At 44.9% G+C, this 19,296-nt stretch overlaps 1 long non-coding RNA gene across 1 annotated transcript; it reads left to right on the forward strand.

Annotated features, from left to right (window-relative positions):
* The first annotated feature begins 4,129 nt into the window (after positions 1-4,129).
* On the forward strand, positions 4,130-9,981 carry LOC309649007. Its single transcript, XR_014256903.1, has 3 exons — positions 4,130-5,101; positions 6,087-8,163; positions 8,673-9,981. It is a non-coding gene; the product is annotated as an uncharacterized lncRNA (long non-coding RNA).
* The last annotated feature ends 9,315 nt before the right edge of the window (positions 9,982-19,296 follow it).

Genomic DNA, 19,296 nt, shown 5'->3' on the forward strand with positions numbered 1-19,296 from the left:
CTGGTGGCGCAGTGGTTAAGAATCCGCCTGCCGATGCAGGGGACACGGGCTCGAGCCCTGGTCCGGGAAGATCCCACATGCCGCAGAGCAACTAAGCCCATGCGCCACAACTACTGAGCCTGTGCTCTAGAGCCCGCGACCCACAACTACTGACCCCCGTGCCATAACTGCTGAAGCCTGCGCACTTAGAGCCCGTGCTCTCCAACAGGAGAAGCCACCGCAATGAGAAGCCCCCACACCGCAACGAAGATCCAATGCAGCCAGAAATAAAGTAATTAATTAAAAAAAAATACTCTGTAATGTCCTATATGGGAAAAGAATCTAAAAAAGAGTGGATATATGTATATGTATAACAGATTCACTTTGCTGTACACCTGAAACTAACCCAAGGTTGTAAATCAACCATACGGCAATAAAATTTTTTTTAAAACGTTAAAAAAAAGACCAAAACGTTAACTAAGAAAAAAAACTAAGTTAAAGCAAAATACTCAGTGGCTGGTTAATATGTATTATAAAACAACAACAACAATAACAACAGCAAAGTCAGAGATGGTTTTGTATAAGCAAACTTTGGCAGGATTCTGAAGAAAAAATGAGACTGGGCACAATATGCCATATTAGGAGTGAAAAGGAAAGAGTGACAGACAACAGACCAGAGGTGGACTTTATGAGCCTCCTTATTGCAAGTACTTGAAAACGAAGATAAAATGAAGAACCACCTGCAAAAAGCAACCGAAACCTGACTGAGTCAAGAAGGAAGAAAACCAAGAGTAGCCCTATTAACCAGGGGGAGAAGAATGCCAGGTGCAGAGTATAATTCATATGAAATCGGAGAGTGAATAGTTTTGTTTAGCTTTGTGAATGACAAGTCTAGCTAAAAGCCTTTGTTAGGTAAAGAATGACATGTCTAGCTAAAAGCCTTTGTTAGGTAAAGAATAACCAGGGTCACATAAGTCTTGCAGCCTTTTTGGCCGGTGTGTGCCTAAGGCCGTTTACTCATTTCCGTTTTGGGCTGCAGCAGTACATCAAATGGTGCCATGTACCGTAACGTGTCACACGCTGATTGGCCAAGACCACTTCCTCTGTGAACTGGGCACGTCCCATGACTTCTGTCAGAGGAAATAAATTCAGGACGAGGACTGACAAGAAGGGGCAGTTCTCACATCTTCTCCATGGGGTTACTTACTTCACTGATCAAGGACAAGGCCATGGAAATTCTAGTGAGTGTGGTGACTGAATTTCTCACAGAGAAGATAAAGAAAGTTATAGAAGATAAATTAATGATATATGGAATGGAGCAGGCCCTGACACCCTTAAACTGGTTGGTTATGTACCCAATTAAAGAGATGCTGAGAGTTTTACTACACAAGATGGCTTCAGTGGCATACAAGCAGCTGGACGTGAATTCTTTCGAAAATAAGGCCATATATATTTTTACAAAGATGTTTGGTGGCCAACCAGCAGAAGTCATTACGGTTTAATGCCTACTTACATATCCGTTCGGTATCGATACTATCCTTGTGAAATCTTAGAAGATAACATCATATCTTAGTGTAGAAGAGGACACATCATTGTGAGAAGCTGACCGCAGAGATTTCGGTTTCCTTATTAATTACAAATCCCAACTCCACCTGCCTAACAAAGAAGACTGATTTGAAGCCAGGGAAACATCGCTAACATTATGATAACAATGTTCAGGAGGCACAGATTACTGTCTCGGCGTCTTGCACTGGTTCCTAAACTGCGGTTTCCGCAAGCACTGGCAAAAATTTAGAAACCAAACTTCTGCTGTTACCGTCAACATACCAACTCTGCCTTCCTGACAATGAATAGATTTGACCCTGCAGAAATGAAGTATTACCAAACTGAAATGTGGTCTCATGCCTGTTTCTGTGCGGACTTCCTTCTCCTGCTGGGGTGAGTCTCCAGCTGGGCGCAGAGCAGGGGAAGGGCCAGATGGTCACCAAGAAGGACCCTGTGAGGCCTTCCCAGAACAGGCCCCCACCCATGTCCTCTGCCTGTCTTTTGTCTGCAGAAAAACTTGAGTCAAAGAATAAATTTAGGGACTTCCCTGGAGGTCCTGTGGTTAAGACTCTGCACTTCCGCTGGCATCTGTGTAATTTCCCCGGCGTGTACTCCGAGGCCCCTTCAACCTTGTCTGCCTGAGGAACTTTCGATTCCTTCCGGGGAACACTCGGTTCCCTTCTGGGGATTTTCCATTTTGGAAATCCCCTCTGTAAGGTGCCACTTGGACTAAGGTCTTGGGCTTAACGGGACTTGGAAGCAGCCACTCTGAGCTTTATGCTGTCTGTTTTTTCCCTGGTATAGGCTTCCATCATCTGGCGAGGTCTGGTTTGTATCTGGTTCACACGTGTCTGATCAAAAATGGGAAGCGCTTCTTTGATTCCATCTGACAGCCCTCTAGGAAAAATTTGGGCAGACTGGTCGACCTATAGTTATAAACCTATAAATAAGGAAACAATGGTTTAACACCGTGTGGTCACAATTTTCTTTAGGCTCTGGAGAAAACGGGTTGAGATGAAACTCTTGAAATTCCAAAACTGGTTACTATTGCATGTGCAGTTAGAGAAAGCTGGCTTGATAAAACACTTTTTTTTCTTTCAGAACACTGACCCTGAGAGAACAAAAGTATTCTTAGGAGAAAACTTGAAGTCTTATCATGTCCTTGAAGGACAAACACAGCCCACATTGCCTGGGACTTCAGCCTTGGGTTAATTAGAGAACTTAAAGCCAAGGGGGGTTGGGGGTGGGAGGAGGGAAGAAAAAGAAGCCTTTTGACTTCAAGCGTGTAAACTGGACTATCTCACTGGTAGTCGTAAACTGATAAGTTTAATTGCAATGCCTGGTTCATGAAATGTAAAAAGGTGAAATAATGAGATCTCTGTTTGTCTGTATGTATGTAATGTCTCAGTATGAGTCTTTGCCTTTTGATAATACTGCTGAGGTGCATTTGTAAATGAACTCTATTTAATTGGCTTGAAGAAAAGTAAGCACTTACAAATCAAATATTCCTAAGGTTCACATCATCTGGGAAATGTTCAATATTAAGTTACTCTCTGGTATTGAAGTCAGTTAAGTTTGTCATTTAAGTACATGAATTAATACAGACATGTCTTTAGAGCCATCAGCGTTAAGTAAGTCATCAGCATTAACTTTCATTGTACCTTTCATAGGTATACTTGAAGTCAGTGAGGTCATATCTGTTGCAAAATTTTTTATCAAGAAAATTAACTCGGTATGATGATATTGTCCTAAGTAATAAAATAAACGGTATCGACGATTTTTGGTAAGCTCTTTAAAATAATTATGTTTTGTTGTTCTGGATTCTTAGTAATGTAAAGCTTTAGAGTGTTGCTAAATTAAGTTAAATGATGAGAATTCATTGACGATATAAATCGTTTTAAGATAAAATCCTGAAACATTAACTGCTGAACACATCTACGTTTACTTACCTTTGCCTTCTTATGAAAAAGCACTAAACATATTGGGGTTTACTAAACACACATTTTGTACCACATTAAAGATAAATTGTGCTATGAAAGAAATGTACGTATTAGAGGTTATAAAATATAATGCTGGTTAAAAAAAAAAAACCATTCAGTTATTTGATTCTTGGTTTTGTTAAGGTTTTAGGGTTTAGCTGGGTCTTGATGTTGAGATGGAGATCTCTGAGAGATTTTCGCCGTTTGGTATTACGTGGAGCTGGGAGGTCTCTTGTGGACCAGTGTCCTGAACTTGGCTCTCCCACCTCAGAGGCACAGCCCTGATGCCTGGCTGGAGCACCAAGAGCCTTTCATCTACACGGCTCAGAATAAAAGGGAGAAGAAATAGAAAGAAAGAAAGAGGATAAAATAAAATAAAATAGAATAAAGCTATTATAATAAAGAATAAGAAAAAAATTATTAAGAAAAAATTTATTAAGAAAAGAAAATTTTTTAATTTTTAAAAATAATTTATTAATTTTTTATAAAAAAATAAGAAAAAATTATTAAGAAAAAATTTATTAAGAAAAAAATTTTTAGTTGTTTTAAAATAAAAAATATGAAGAAACTTATTAAGAAAAAAATTTTTTTAATTTTTAGAAATAGAAAATAAGGAAAAAATTATTAAGAAAAAATTTAAGTTAAAAAAAAAACAAAAAAAGAAACGGACGGACCGAACCCTAGGACAAATGGTGAAAGCAAAGCTATACAGACAAAATCTCACCCAGAAGCATACACATATACACTCACAAAAAAAGGAAAAGGGGAAAAATTAATATATCCTGCTCCCAAAGTCCACCTCCTGAATTTGGGACGATTCGTTGTCTATTCAGGTATTCAACAGATGCAGGCACATCAAGTTGTTTGTGGAGCTTTAATCCGCTGCTCCTGAGGCTGCTGGGAGACATTTCCCTTTCTCTTCTTTGTTCGTACAGCTCCCGGGGTTCAGCTTTGGATTTGGACCCGCCTCTGTGTGGAGGTCGCCTGAGGGTGTCTGTTCTTCGCTCACACAGGACGGGGTTAAAGGAGCAGCTGCTTCGGGGGCTCTGGCTCACCCAGGCCGCGGGGAGGGAGGGGTACGGAGGAGGCGGGGCGAGCCTGCGGCGGCAGAGGCGTCGTGACGTTGCAGCAGCCTGAGGCGCGCCGCGCGTTCTCCCGGGAAAGTTGTCCCTGGATCACGGGAGCCTGGCCGTGGCGGGCTGCACAGGCTCCCGGGAGGGGCGGTGTGGAGAGTGACCTGTGCTCGCACACAGGCTTCTCGGTGGCGGCAGCAGCAGCCTTAGCGTCTCATGCCCGTCTCTGGGGTCCGCGCTGACAGCTGCGGCTCGCGCCCGTCTCTGGAGCTCGTTTAGGCGGCGCTCTGAATCCCCGCTCCTCGCGCGCCGCGAAACAAAAGAGGCAAGAAAAAAGTGTCTTGCCTCTTCGGCAGCTGCAGACTTTTCCCCGGACTCCCTCCCGGCTAGCTGTGGTGCGCTAACCCCTTCAGGCTGTGTTCACGCCGCCAACCCCAGCCCTCTCCCTGCGATCCGACCGAAGCCCGAGCCTCAGCTCCCAGCCCCGCCCGCCCCGGCGGGGGAGCAGACAAGCCTCTCGGGCTGGTGAGTGCCGCTCGGCGCCGAGCCTCTGTGCGGGAGTCTCTCCGCTTTGCCCTCCGCACCCCTGTGGCTGCGCTCTCCTCCGCGGCCTCGAAGCTCCCCCCTCCGCCACCCGCAGTCTCCGCCCGCGAAGGGGCTTCCTAGTGTGTGGAGACCTTTCCTCCTTCACGGCTCCCTCCCACTGGTGCAGGGCCCGTCCCTATTCTTTTGTCTCTGCTATTTCTTTTTTCTTTTGCCCTACCCAAGTACGTAGGGAGTTTCTTGCCTTTTGGGAGGTCTGACGTCTTCTGCCAGCGTTCAGTGGGTGTTCTGTAGGAGCAGTTCCACGTGTAGATGTATTTCTAATGTATCTGTGGGAAGGAAGGTGATCTCCGCGTCTTACTCTTCCGCCATCTTGCCCCCTGATGCAAGTGCCCTTGTAGACAAGAGCTTCGGGAATCTCTGGGGGTCCAGTGGTTAGGACACGGCGCTTTCACTGCCAAGGGCCCAGGCTCAATCCCTGGCTGGGGAACTAAGGTCCTGCAAGCCGCTCAGCGTGGCAAAACAACAACAATCCCTAGAGTTCCTCAAATTGTTGATTTACACTGTGTGTCTTTTTCTTGACTAGACCCTGCATTCCTGGAGGGCAGGAACTGAGTGTTTCTTTGGGTGAGACTCTCAGGCGTGTGGTAAACTGCTTGTGGTATATGAGCTTCAGCTCAGCCTTGTCGAGCTTTAGGATGTGAATCTGCCAAGAGAACTGAGTGGAGCCTTTCTGGTTATGGGACGGGTATGAGCCCAGGCCCAGAGTTGCAAATGGATGGAAGGCATGCTTGAGTGCACTGGGGGCACCCCGTGTAGTGTCTGCACACCTGGTACAGGACATGGGAGCTTGATGCTGTAGCCACTGGGGACAGGGACATTGATGGCAGCCGAGGTGAGGAGTTAAGAAGAGAAACTAGGGACTTCCCTGGTGGCGCAGTGGTTAAGAATCCGCCTGCCGATGCAGGGGACACGGGCTCGAGCCCTGGTCCGGGAAGATCCCACATGCCGCAGAGCAACTAAGCCCATGCGCCACAACTACTGAGCCTGTGCTCTAGAGCCCGCGACCCACAACTACTGACCCCCGTGCCATAACTGCTGAAGCCTGCGCACTTAGAGCCCGTGCTCTCCAACAGGAGAAGCCACCGCAATGAGAAGCCCCCACACCGCAACGAAGATCCAATGCAGCCAGAAATAAAGTAATTAATTAAAAAAAAATACTCTGTAATGTCCTATATGGGAAAAGAATCTAAAAAAGAGTGGATATATGTATATGTATAACAGATTCACTTTGCTGTACACCTGAAACTAACCCAAGGTTGTAAATCAACCATACGGCAATAAAATTTTTTTTAAAACGTTAAAAAAAAGACCAAAACGTTAACTAAGAAAAAAAACTAAGTTAAAGCAAAATACTCAGTGGCTGGTTAATATGTATTATAAAACAACAACAACAATAACAACAGCAAAGTCAGAGATGGTTTTGTATAAGCAAACTTTGGCAGGATTCTGAAGAAAAAATGAGACTGGGCACAATATGCCATATTAGGAGTGAAAAGGAAAGAGTGACAGACAACAGACCAGAGGTGGACTTTATGAGCCTCCTTATTGCAAGTACTTGAAAACGAAGATAAAATGAAGAACCACCTGCAAAAAGCAACCGAAACCTGACTGAGTCAAGAAGGAAGAAAACCAAGAGTAGCCCTATTAACCAGGGGGAGAAGAATGCCAGGTGCAGAGTATAATTCATATGAAATCGGAGAGTGAATAGTTTTGTTTAGCTTTGTGAATGACAAGTCTAGCTAAAAGCCTTTGTTAGGTAAAGAATGACATGTCTAGCTAAAAGCCTTTGTTAGGTAAAGAATAACCAGGGTCACATAAGTCTTGCAGCCTTTTTGGCCGGTGTGTGCCTAAGGCCGTTTACTCATTTCCGTTTTGGGCTGCAGCAGTACATCAAATGGTGCCATGTACCGTAACGTGTCACACGCTGATTGGCCAAGACCACTTCCTCTGTGAACTGGGCACGTCCCATGACTTCTGTCAGAGGAAATAAATTCAGGACGAGGACTGACAAGAAGGGGCAGTTCTCACATCTTCTCCATGGGGTTACTTACTTCACTGATCAAGGACAAGGCCATGGAAATTCTAGTGAGTGTGGTGACTGAATTTCTCACAGAGAAGATAAAGAAAGTTATAGAAGATAAATTAATGATATATGGAATGGAGCAGGCCCTGACACCCTTAAACTGGTTGGTTATGTACCCAATTAAAGAGATGCTGAGAGTTTTACTACACAAGATGGCTTCAGTGGCATACAAGCAGCTGGACGTGAATTCTTTCGAAAATAAGGCCATATATATTTTTACAAAGATGTTTGGTGGCCAACCAGCAGAAGTCATTACGGTTTAATGCCTACTTACATATCCGTTCGGTATCGATACTATCCTTGTGAAATCTTAGAAGATAACATCATATCTTAGTGTAGAAGAGGACACATCATTGTGAGAAGCTGACCGCAGAGATTTCGGTTTCCTTATTAATTACAAATCCCAACTCCACCTGCCTAACAAAGAAGACTGATTTGAAGCCAGGGAAACATCGCTAACATTATGATAACAATGTTCAGGAGGCACAGATTACTGTCTCGGCGTCTTGCACTGGTTCCTAAACTGCGGTTTCCGCAAGCACTGGCAAAAATTTAGAAACCAAACTTCTGCTGTTACCGTCAACATACCAACTCTGCCTTCCTGACAATGAATAGATTTGACCCTGCAGAAATGAAGTATTACCAAACTGAAATGTGGTCTCATGCCTGTTTCTGTGCGGACTTCCTTCTCCTGCTGGGGTGAGTCTCCAGCTGGGCGCAGAGCAGGGGAAGGGCCAGATGGTCACCAAGAAGGACCCTGTGAGGCCTTCCCAGAACAGGCCCCCACCCATGTCCTCTGCCTGTCTTTTGTCTGCAGAAAAACTTGAGTCAAAGAATAAATTTAGGGACTTCCCTGGAGGTCCTGTGGTTAAGACTCTGCACTTCCGCTGGCATCTGTGTAATTTCCCCGGCGTGTACTCCGAGGCCCCTTCAACCTTGTCTGCCTGAGGAACTTTCGATTCCTTCCGGGGAACACTCGGTTCCCTTCTGGGGATTTTCCATTTTGGAAATCCCCTCTGTAAGGTGCCACTTGGACTAAGGTCTTGGGCTTAACGGGACTTGGAAGCAGCCACTCTGAGCTTTATGCTGTCTGTTTTTTCCCTGGTATAGGCTTCCATCATCTGGCGAGGTCTGGTTTGTATCTGGTTCACACGTGTCTGATCAAAAATGGGAAGCGCTTCTTTGATTCCATCTGACAGCCCTCTAGGAAAAATTTGGGCAGACTGGTCGACCTATAGTTATAAACCTATAAATAAGGAAACAATGGTTTAACACCGTGTGGTCACAATTTTCTTTAGGCTCTGGAGAAAACGGGTTGAGATGAAACTCTTGAAATTCCAAAACTGGTTACTATTGCATGTGCAGTTAGAGAAAGCTGGCTTGATAAAACACTTTTTTTTCTTTCAGAACACTGACCCTGAGAGAACAAAAGTATTCTTAGGAGAAAACTTGAAGTCTTATCATGTCCTTGAAGGACAAACACAGCCCACATTGCCTGGGACTTCAGCCTTGGGTTAATTAGAGAACTTAAAGCCAAGGGGGGTTGGGGGTGGGAGGAGGGAAGAAAAAGAAGCCTTTTGACTTCAAGCGTGTAAACTGGACTATCTCACTGGTAGTCGTAAACTGATAAGTTTAATTGCAATGCCTGGTTCATGAAATGTAAAAAGGTGAAATAATGAGATCTCTGTTTGTCTGTATGTATGTAATGTCTCAGTATGAGTCTTTGCCTTTTGATAATACTGCTGAGGTGCATTTGTAAATGAACTCTATTTAATTGGCTTGAAGAAAAGTAAGCACTTACAAATCAAATATTCCTAAGGTTCACATCATCTGGGAAATGTTCAATATTAAGTTACTCTCTGGTATTGAAGTCAGTTAAGTTTGTCATTTAAGTACATGAATTAATACAGACATGTCTTTAGAGCCATCAGCGTTAAGTAAGTCATCAGCATTAACTTTCATTGTACCTTTCATAGGTATACTTGAAGTCAGTGAGGTCATATCTGTTGCAAAATTTTTTATCAAGAAAATTAACTCGGTATGATGATATTGTCCTAAGTAATAAAATAAACGGTATAGACGATTTTTGGTAAGCTCTTTAAAATAATTATGTTTTGTTGTTCTGGATTCTTAGTAATGTAAAGCTTTAGAGTGTTGCTAAATTAAGTTAAATGATGAGAATTCATTGAAGATATAAATCGTTTTAAGATAAAATCCTGAAACATTAACTGCTGAACACATCTACGTTTACTTACCTTTGCCTTCTTATGAAAAAGCACTAAACATATTGGGGTTTACTAAACACACATTTTGTACCACATTAAAGATAAATTGTGCTATGAAAGAAATGTACGTATTAGAGGTTATAAAATATAATGCTGGTTAAAAAAAAAAAACCATTCAGTTATTTGATTCTTGGTTTTGTTAAGGTTTTAGGGTTTAGCTGGGTCTTGATGTTGAGATGGAGATCTCTGAGAGATTTTCGCCGTTTGGTATTACGTGGAGCTGGGAGGTCTCTTGTGGACCAGTGTCCTGAACTTGGCTCTCCCACCTCAGAGGCACAGCCCTGATGCCTGGCTGGAGCACCAAGAGCCTTTCATCTACACGGCTCAGAATAAAAGGGAGAAGAAATAGAAAGAAAGAAAGAGGATAAAATAAAATAAAATAGAATAAAGCTATTATAATAAAGAATAAGAAAAAAATTATTAAGAAAAAATTTATTAAGAAAAGAAAATTTTTTAATTTTTAAAAATAATTTATTAATTTTTTATAAAAAAATAAGAAAAAATTATTAAGAAAAAATTTATTAAGAAAAAAATTTTTAGTTGTTTTAAAATAAAAAATATGAAGAAACTTATTAAGAAAAAAATTTTTTTAATTTTTAGAAATAGAAAATAAGGAAAAAATTATTAAGAAAAAATTTAAGTTAAAAAAAAAACAAAAAAAGAAACGGACGGACCGAACCCTAGGACAAATGGTGAAAGCAAAGCTATACAGACAAAATCTCACCCAGAAGCATACACATATACACTCACAAAAAAAGGAAAAGGGGAAAAATTAATATATCCTGCTCCCAAAGTCCACCTCCTGAATTTGGGACGATTCGTTGTCTATTCAGGTATTCAACAGATGCAGGCACATCAAGTTGTTTGTGGAGCTTTAATCCGCTGCTCCTGAGGCTGCTGGGAGACATTTCCCTTTCTCTTCTTTGTTCGTACAGCTCCCGGGGTTCAGCTTTGGATTTGGACCCGCCTCTGTGTGGAGGTCGCCTGAGGGTGTCTGTTCTTCGCTCACACAGGACGGGGTTAAAGGAGCAGCTGCTTCGGGGGCTCTGGCTCACCCAGGCCGCGGGGAGGGAGGGGTACGGAGGAGGCGGGGCGAGCCTGCGGCGGCAGAGGCGTCGTGACGTTGCAGCAGCCTGAGGCGCGCCGCGCGTTCTCCCGGGAAAGTTGTCCCTGGATCACGGGAGCCTGGCCGTGGCGGGCTGCACAGGCTCCCGGGAGGGGCGGTGTGGAGAGTGACCTGTGCTCGCACACAGGCTTCTCGGTGGCGGCAGCAGCAGCCTTAGCGTCTCATGCCCGTCTCTGGGGTCCGCGCTGACAGCTGCGGCTCGCGCCCGTCTCTGGAGCTCGTTTAGGCGGCGCTCTGAATCCCCGCTCCTCGCGCGCCGCGAAACAAAAGAGGCAAGAAAAAAGTGTCTTGCCTCTTCGGCAGCTGCAGACTTTTCCCCGGACTCCCTCCCGGCTAGCTGTGGTGCGCTAACCCCTTCAGGCTGTGTTCACGCCGCCAACCCCAGCCCTCTCCCTGCGATCCGACCGAAGCCCGAGCCTCAGCTCCCAGCCCCGCCCGCCCCGGCGGGGGAGCAGACAAGCCTCTCGGGCTGGTGAGTGCCGCTCGGCGCCGAGCCTCTGTGCGGGAGTCTCTCCGCTTTGCCCTCCGCACCCCTGTGGCTGCGCTCTCCTCCGCGGCCTCGAAGCTCCCCCCTCCGCCACCCGCAGTCTCCGCCCGCGAAGGGGCTTCCTAGTGTGTGGAGACCTTTCCTCCTTCACGGCTCCCTCCCACTGGTGCAGGGCCCGTCCCTATTCTTTTGTCTCTGCTATTTCTTTTTTCTTTTGCCCTACCCAAGTACGTAGGGAGTTTCTTGCCTTTTGGGAGGTCTGACGTCTTCTGCCAGCGTTCAGTGGGTGTTCTGTAGGAGCAGTTCCACGTGTAGATGTATTTCTAATGTATCTGTGGGAAGGAAGGTGATCTCCGCGTCTTACTCTTCCGCCATCTTGCCCCCTGATGCAAGTGCCCTTGTAGACAAGAGCTTCGGGAATCTCTGGGGGTCCAGTGGTTAGGACACGGCGCTTTCACTGCCAAGGGCCCAGGCTCAATCCCTGGCTGGGGAACTAAGGTCCTGCAAGCCGCTCAGCGTGGCAAAACAACAACAATCCCTAGAGTTCCTCAAATTGTTGATTTACACTGTGTGTCTTTTTCTTGACTAGACCCTGCATTCCTGGAGGGCAGGAACTGAGTGTTTCTTTGGGTGAGACTCTCAGGCGTGTGGTAAACTGCTTGTGGTATATGAGCTTCAGCTCAGCCTTGTCGAGCTTTAGGATGTGAATCTGCCAAGAGAACTGAGTGGAGCCTTTCTGGTTATGGGACGGGTATGAGCCCAGGCCCAGAGTTGCAAATGGATGGAAGGCATGCTTGAGTGCACTGGGGGCACCCCGTGTAGTGTCTGCACACCTGGTACAGGACATGGGAGCTTGATGCTGTAGCCACTGGGGACAGGGACATTGATGGCAGCCGAGGTGAGGAGTTAAGAAGAGAAACTAGGGACTTCCCTGGTGGCGCAGTGGTTAAGAATCCGCCTGCCGATGCAGGGGACACGGGCTCGAGCCCTGGTCCGGGAAGATCCCACATGCCGCAGAGCAACTAAGCCCATGCGCCACAACTACTGAGCCTGTGCTCTAGAGCCCGCGACCCACAACTACTGACCCCCGTGCCATAACTGCTGAAGCCTGCGCACTTAGAGCCCGTGCTCTCCAACAGGAGAAGCCACCGCAATGAGAAGCCCCCACACCGCAACGAAGATCCAATGCAGCCAGAAATAAAGTAATTAATTAAAAAAAAATACTCTGTAATGTCCTATATGGGAAAAGAATCTAAAAAAGAGTGGATATATGTATATGTATAACAGATTCACTTTGCTGTACACCTGAAACTAACCCAAGGTTGTAAATCAACCATACGGCAATAAAATTTTTTTTAAAACGTTAAAAAAAAGACCAAAACGTTAACTAAGAAAAAAAACTAAGTTAAAGCAAAATACTCAGTGGCTGGTTAATATGTATTATAAAACAACAACAACAATAACAACAGCAAAGTCAGAGATGGTTTTGTATAAGCAAACTTTGGCAGGATTCTGAAGAAAAAATGAGACTGGGCACAATATGCCATATTAGGAGTGAAAAGGAAAGAGTGACAGACAACAGACCAGAGGTGGACTTTATGAGCCTCCTTATTGCAAGTACTTGAAAACGAAGATAAAATGAAGAACCACCTGCAAAAAGCAACCGAAACCTGACTGAGTCAAGAAGGAAGAAAACCAAGAGTAGCCCTATTAACCAGGGGGAGAAGAATGCCAGGTGCAGAGTATAATTCATATGAAATCGGAGAGTGAATAGTTTTGTTTAGCTTTGTGAATGACAAGTCTAGCTAAAAGCCTTTGTTAGGTAAAGAATGACATGTCTAGCTAAAAGCCTTTGTTAGGTAAAGAATAACCAGGGTCACATAAGTCTTGCAGCCTTTTTGGCCGGTGTGTGCCTAAGGCCGTTTACTCATTTCCGTTTTGGGCTGCAGCAGTACATCAAATGGTGCCATGTACCGTAACGTGTCACACGCTGATTGGCCAAGACCACTTCCTCTGTGAACTGGGCACGTCCCATGACTTCTGTCAGAGGAAATAAATTCAGGACGAGGACTGACAAGAAGGGGCAGTTCTCACATCTTCTCCATGGGGTTACTTACTTCACTGATCAAGGACAAGGCCATGGAAATTCTAGTGAGTGTGGTGACTGAATTTCTCACAGAGAAGATAAAGAAAGTTATAGAAGATAAATTAATGATATATGGAATGGAGCAGGCCCTGACACCCTTAAACTGGTTGGTTATGTACCCAATTAAAGAGATGCTGAGAGTTTTACTACACAAGATGGCTTCAGTGGCATACAAGCAGCTGGACGTGAATTCTTTCGAAAATAAGGCCATATATATTTTTACAAAGATGTTTGGTGGCCAACCAGCAGAAGTCATTACGGTTTAATGCCTACTTACATATCCGTTCGGTATCGATACTATCCTTGTGAAATCTTAGAAGATAACATCATATCTTAGTGTAGAAGAGGACACATCATTGTGAGAAGCTGACCGCAGAGATTTCGGTTTCCTTATTAATTACAAATCCCAACTCCACCTGCCTAACAAAGAAGACTGATTTGAAGCCAGGGAAACATCGCTAACATTATGATAACAATGTTCAGGAGGCACAGATTACTGTCTCGGCGTCTTGCACTGGTTCCTAAACTGCGGTTTCCGCAAGCACTGGCAAAAATTTAGAAACCAAACTTCTGCTGTTACCGTCAACATACCAACTCTGCCTTCCTGACAATGAATAGATTTGACCCTGCAGAAATGAAGTATTACCAAACTGAAATGTGGTCTCATGCCTGTTTCTGTGCGGACTTCCTTCTCCTGCTGGGGTGAGTCTCCAGCTGGGCGCAGAGCAGGGGAAGGGCCAGATGGTCACCAAGAAGGACCCTGTGAGGCCTTCCCAGAACAGGCCCCCACCCATGTCCTCTGCCTGTCTTTTGTCTGCAGAAAAACTTGAGTCAAAGAATAAATTTAGGGACTTCCCTGGAGGTCCTGTGCTTAAGACTCCGCACTTCCGCTGTCATTTGTGTAAGTTCCCCGGCGTGTACTCCGAGGCCCCTTCAACCTTGTCTGCCTGAGGAACTTTCGGTTCCTTCTGGGGAACACTCGGTTCCCTTCTGGGGATTTTCCATTTTGGAAATCCCCTCTGTAAGGTGCCACTTGGACTAAGGTCTTGGGCTTAACGGGACTTGGAAGCAGCCACTCTGAGCTTTATGCTGTCTGTTTTTTCCCTGGTATAGGCTTCCATCATCTGGCGAGGTCTGGTTTGTATCTGGTTCACACGTGTCTGATCAAAAATGGGAAGCGCTTCTTTGATTCCATCTGACAGCCCTCTAGGAAAAATTTGGGCAGACTGGTCGACCTATAGTTATAAACCTATAAATAAGGAAACAATGGTTTAACACCGTGTGGTCACAATTTTCTTTAGGCTCTGGAGAAAACGGGTTGAGATGAAGCTCTTGAAATTCCAAAACTGGTTACTATTGCATGTGCAGTTAGAGAAAGCTGGCTTGATAAAACACTTTTTTTTCTTTCAGAACACTGACCCTGAGAGAACAAAAGTATTCTTAGGAGAAAACTTGAAGTCTTATCATGTCCTTGAAGGACAAACACAGCCCACATTGCCTGGGACTTCAGCCTTGGGTTAATTAGAGAACTTAAAGCCAAGGGGGGTTGGGGGTGGGAGGAGGGAAGAAAAAGAAGCCTTTTGACTTCAAGCGTGTAAACTGGACTATCTCACTGGTAGTCGTAAACTGATAAGTTTAATTGCAATGCCTGGTTCATGAAATGTAAAAAGGTGAAATAATGAGATCTCTGTTTGTCTGTATGTATGTAATGTCTCAGTATGAGTCTTTGCCTTTTGATAATACTGCTGAGGTGCATTTGTAAATGAACTCTATTTAATTGGCTTGAAGAAAAGTAAGCACTTACAAATCAAATATTCCTAAGGTTCACATCATCTGGGAAATGTTCAATATTAAGTTACTCTCTGGTATTGAAGTCAGTTAAGTTTGTCATTTAAGTACATGAATTAATACAGACATGTCTTCAGAGCCATCAGCGTTAAGTAAGTCATCAGCATTAACTTTCATTGTACCTTTCATAGGTATACTTGAAGTCAGTGAGGTCATATCTGTTGCAAAATTTTTTATCAAGAAAATTAACTCGGTATGATGATATTGTCCTAAGTAATAAAATAAACGGTATAGACGATTTTTGGTAAGCTCTTTAAAATAATTATGTTTTGTTGTTCTGGATTCTTAGTAATGTAAAGCTTTAGAGTGTTGCTAAATTAAGTTAAATGATGAGAATTCATTGACGATATAAATCGTTTTAAGATAAAATCCTGAAACATTAACTGCTGAACACATCTACGTTTACTTACCTTTGCCTTCTTATGAAAAAGCACTAAACATATTGGGGTTTACTAAACACACATTTTGTACCACATTAAAGATAAATTGTGCTATGAAAGAAATGTACGTATTAGAGGTTATAAAATATAATGCTGGTTAAAAAAAAAAAACCATTCAGTTATTTGATTCTTGGTTTTGTTAAGGTTTTAGGGTTTAGCTGGGTCTTGATGTTGAGATGGAGATCTCTGAGAGATTTTCGCCGTTTGGTATTACGTGGAGCTGGGAGGTCTCTTGTGGACCAGTGTCCTGAACTTGGCTCTCCCACCTCAGAGGCACAGCCCTGATGCCTGGCTGGAGCACCAAGAGCCTTTCATCTACACGGCTCAGAATAAAAGGGAGAAGAAATAGAAAGAAAGAAAGAGGATAAAATAAAATAAAATAGAATAAAGCTATTATAATAAAGAATAAGAAAAAAATTATTAAGAAAAAATTTATTAAGAAAAGAAAATTATTTAATTTTTAAAAATAATTTATTAATTTTTTATAAAAAAATAAGAAAAAATTATTAAGAAAAAATTTATTAAGAAAAAAATTTTTAGTTGTTTTAAAATAAAAAATATGAAGAAACTTATTAAGAAAAAAATTTTTTTAATTTTTAGAAATAGAAAATAAGGAAAAAATTATTAAGAAAAAATTTAAGTTAAAAAAAAAACAAAAAAAGAAACGGACGGACCGAACCCTAGGACAAATGGTGAAAGCAAAGCTATACAGACAAAATCTCACCCAGAAGCATACACATATACACTCACAAAAAAAGGAAAAGGGGAAAAATTAATATATCCTGCTCCCAAAGTCCACCTCCTGAATTTGGGACGATTCGTTGTCTATTCAGGTATTCAACAGATGCAGGCACATCAAGTTGTTTGTGGAGCTTTAATCCGCTGCTCCTGAGGCTGCTGGGAGACATTTCCCTTTCTCTTCTTTGTTCGTACAGCTCCCGGGGTTCAGCTTTGGATTTGGACCCGCCTCTGTGTGGAGGTCGCCTGAGGGTGTCTGTTCTTCGCTCACACAGGACGGGGTTAAAGGAGCAGCTGCTTCGGGGGCTCTGGCTCACCCAGGCCGCGGGGAGGGAGGGGTACGGAGGAGGCGGGGCGAGCCTGCGGCGGCAGAGGCGTCGTGACGTTGCAGCAGCCTGAGGCGCGCCGCGCGTTCTCCCGGGAAAGTTGTCCCTGGATCACGGGAGCCTGGCCGTGGCGGGCTGCACAGGCTCCCGGGAGGGGCGGTGTGGAGAGTGACCTGTGCTCGCACACAGGCTTCTCGGTGGCGGCAGCAGCAGCCTTAGCGTCTCATGCCCGTCTCTGGGGTCCGCGCTGACAGCTGCGGCTCGCGCCCGTCTCTGGAGCTCGTTTAGGCGGCGCTCTGAATCCCCGCTCCTCGCGCGCCGCGAAACAAAAGAGGCAAGAAAAAAGTGTCTTGCCTCTTCGGCAGCTGCAGACTTTTCCCCGGACTCCCTCCCGGCTAGCTGTGGTGCGCTAACCCCTTCAGGCTGTGTTCACGCCGCCAACCCCAGCCCTCTCCCTGCGATCCGACCGAAGCCCGAGCCTCAGCTCCCAGCCCCGCCCGCCCCGGCGGGGGAGCAGACAAGCCTCTCGGGCTGGTGAGTGCCGCTCGGCGCCGAGCCTCTGTGCGGGAGTCTCTCCGCTTTGCCCTCCGCACCCCTGTGGCTGCGCTCTCCTCCGCGGCCTCGAAGCTCCCCCCTCCGCCACCCGCAGTCTCCGCCCGCGAAGGGGCTTCCTAGTGTGTGGAGACCTTTCCTCCTTCACGGCTCCCTCCCACTGGTGCAGGGCCCGTCCCTATTCTTTTGTCTCTGCTATTTCTTTTTTCTTTTGCCCTACCCAAGTACGTAGGGAGTTTCTTGCCTTTTGGGAGGTCTGACGTCTTCTGCCAGCGTTCAGTGGGTGTTCTGTAGGAGCAGTTCCACGTGTAGATGTATTTCTAATGTATCTGTGGGAAGGAAGGTGATCTCCGCGTCTTACTCTTCCGCCATCTTGCCCCCTGATGCAAGTGCCCTTGTAGACAAGAGCTTCGGGAATCTCTGGGGGTCCAGTGGTTAGGACACGGCGCTTTCACTGCCAAGGGCCCAGGCTCAATCCCTGGCTGGGGAACTAAGGTCCTGCAAGCCGCTCAGCGTGGCAAAACAACAACAATCCCTAGAGTTCCTCAAATTGTTGATTTACACTGTGTGTCTTTTTCTTGACTAGACCCTGCACTCCTGGAGGGCAGGAACTGAGTGTTTCCTTGGGTGAGACTCTCAGGCGTGTGGTAAACTGCTTGTGGTATATGAGCTTCAGCTCAGCCTTGTCGAGCTTTAGGATGTGAATCTGCCAAGAGAACTGAGTGGAGCCTTTCTGGTTATGGGACGGGTATGAGCCCAGGCCCAGAGTTGCAAATGGATGGAAGGCATGCTTGAGTGCACTGGGGGCACCCCGTGTAGTGTCTGCACACCCGGTACAGGACATGGGAGCTTGATGCTGTAGCCACTGGGGACAGGAACGTTGATGGCAGCCGAGGTGAGGAGTTAAGAAGAGAAACTAGGGACTTCCCTGGTGGCGCAGTGGTTAAGAATCCGCCTGCCAATGCAGGGGACACGAGCTCGAGCCCTGGTCCGGGAAGATCCCACATGCCGCGGAGCAACTAAGCCCATGCGCCACAACTACTGAGCCTGTGCTCTAGAGCCCGCGGCCCACAACTACTGACCCCCGTGCCATAACTGCTGAAGCCTGCGCACTTAGAGCCCGTGCTCTCCAACAGGAGAAGCCACCGCAATGAGAAGCCCTCACACCGCAACGAAGATCCAATGCAGCCAGAAATAAAGTAATTAATTAAAAAAAAATACTCTGTAATGTCCTATATGGGAAAAGAATCTAAAAAAGAGTGGATATATGTATATGTATAACAGATTCACTTTGCTGTACACCTGAAACTAACCCAAGGTTGTAAATCAACCATACGCCAATAAAAATTTTTTTTAAACGTTAAAAAAAAGACCAAAACGTTAACTAAGAAAAAAAATCCAAGTTAAAGCAAAATACTCAGTGGCTGGTTAATATGTATTATAAAACAACAACAACAATAACGACAACAAAGTCAGAGATGGTTTTGTATAAGCTAACTTTGGCAGGATTCTGAAGAAAAAATGAGACTGGGCACAATATGCCATATTAGGAGTGAAAAGGAAAGAGTGACAGACAACAGACAAGAGGTGGACTTTATGAGCATCCTTATTGCAAGTACTTGAAAACGAAGATAAAATGAAGAACCACCTGCAAAAAGCAACCGAAACCTGACTGAGTCAAGAAGGAAGAAAACCAAGAGTAGCCCTATTAAGCAGGGGGAGAAGAATGCCAGGTGCAGAGTATAATTCATATGAAATCGGAGTGTGAATAGTTTTGTTTAGCTTTGTGAATGACAAGTCTAGCTAAAAGCCTTTGTTAGGTAAAGAATGACATGTCTAGCTAAAAGCCTTTGTTAGGTAAAGAATGACATGTCTAGCTAAAAGCCTTTGTTAGGTAAAGAATGACATGTCTAGCTAAAAGCCTTTGTTAGGTAAAGAATAACCAGGGTCACTTAAGTCTTGCAGCCGTTTTGGCCGGTGTGTGCCTAAGGCCGTTTACTCATTTCCGTTTTGGGCTGCAGCAGTACATCAAATGGTGCCATGTACCGTAACGTGTCACACGCTGATTGGCCAAGACCACTTC

This window comes from Balaenoptera physalus (assembly GCF_965194825.1).
Source record: "Balaenoptera physalus genome assembly, chromosome: 19".
Taxonomy (NCBI): Eukaryota; Metazoa; Chordata; class Mammalia; order Artiodactyla; family Balaenopteridae; genus Balaenoptera; species Balaenoptera physalus.